Source organism: Ptychodera flava, chromosome 15 (genome assembly GCF_041260155.1).
Source record: "Ptychodera flava strain L36383 chromosome 15, AS_Pfla_20210202, whole genome shotgun sequence".
Taxonomy (NCBI): Eukaryota; Metazoa; Hemichordata; class Enteropneusta; family Ptychoderidae; genus Ptychodera; species Ptychodera flava.
Genome location: NC_091942.1, coordinates 29288877 through 29290114, shown reverse-complemented (window position 1 = coordinate 29290114; position 1238 = coordinate 29288877).

The window sequence follows — 1238 nt, the reverse complement described above, 5'->3', positions numbered from 1 at the left end:
GCTTTGGTGGATGTAAAACTTTACTGTACTGCAATAATTGAAAGTATATTGATGGTATCATTCGTGTTTATGTGTTTAAGTATGGCTTTCCGATAGGCACCTTGTGTTCAAAAGTCTAAATAGAAGCTTACAGTTTGTGTAATATAAATAATGAATACACGACTATACAATATAACAATGTCATACAGTATCAAATAGTGTCCAGTATTTTTATAGGCGACATAGACATACCATGTCATAGGTGACATGAGTCTGTAATGACACACCGGTAAACTTATCGATACTATATATCGTACCCCTATCGACATTATCGGTAGCATCGTATGTTTCACAGGCGTTATTGATCTTTAGTCCAATACAGCAGACGATACCAGATAGTATCGGATAGGCCTACTATCGAATTTTATTTTGTTCATATGTCAGAAGCGACATGTGTATCTAGCGAAATCAATTGATATGTTATAAGTGTTATCGATGGTGTCGATATTTTCTTAATTTAGCACTTCTAGGATATATGTATATCCGATGCTAAACGTTTGTGCACAGACAAAGATCTTTCGTGTTGTCTGTAATGTCGTGCCTATATGCTGGAGCTTGAATGACCAGTGACCTTATTCAGAGAGCATGTTGGGATCCATAAGCTTTCGAGATGGCTTCGAGGGCTCAGGGCCATATTAAAAGTAACACTGTACTATCATAGAATTATAGAATTACGGCTTCGTCAACAGTTGAGCTCTCAAACTCGCTCAATGTTTGGAAAACAATCGATGATTAGTTTGCAGGATATTCTCGAATTCAGATTATTATTTATTCAAAGGGTTATAAACGCGATTGGAACTAATTTTTGGATAATTGGATGGTGAAGTAGTGTCGATTTAATCTGCAAATGTAAGCTCATCTGCTTTCCTTTTTAAGTTACACATTTATTTTTATAGTAATGTGTAAAATTGCAACATTGAGCTATAGAGCTTAACAATTGTGATAAATTTGAAAGATATGAAGATCCAATTATCACGAATTAGTTCCAATCTTGCTTATAACATTTATAAAGTGAACATGGCATGAAACTTACTTCTGCAGGTCAGCTTGATAATTTTATTTTGTGAAAGCAAGGGCTATTTCTGCTTGTTGCCATCTGTTCAGGCAGAATAAAGCCATGTTTGTATTGTTTTTTCATTCTTTTTAGTCAATTCTCTTGTGTTCTTGCCACAACTCTAGGCCTATAGAAAGTTTTGTAG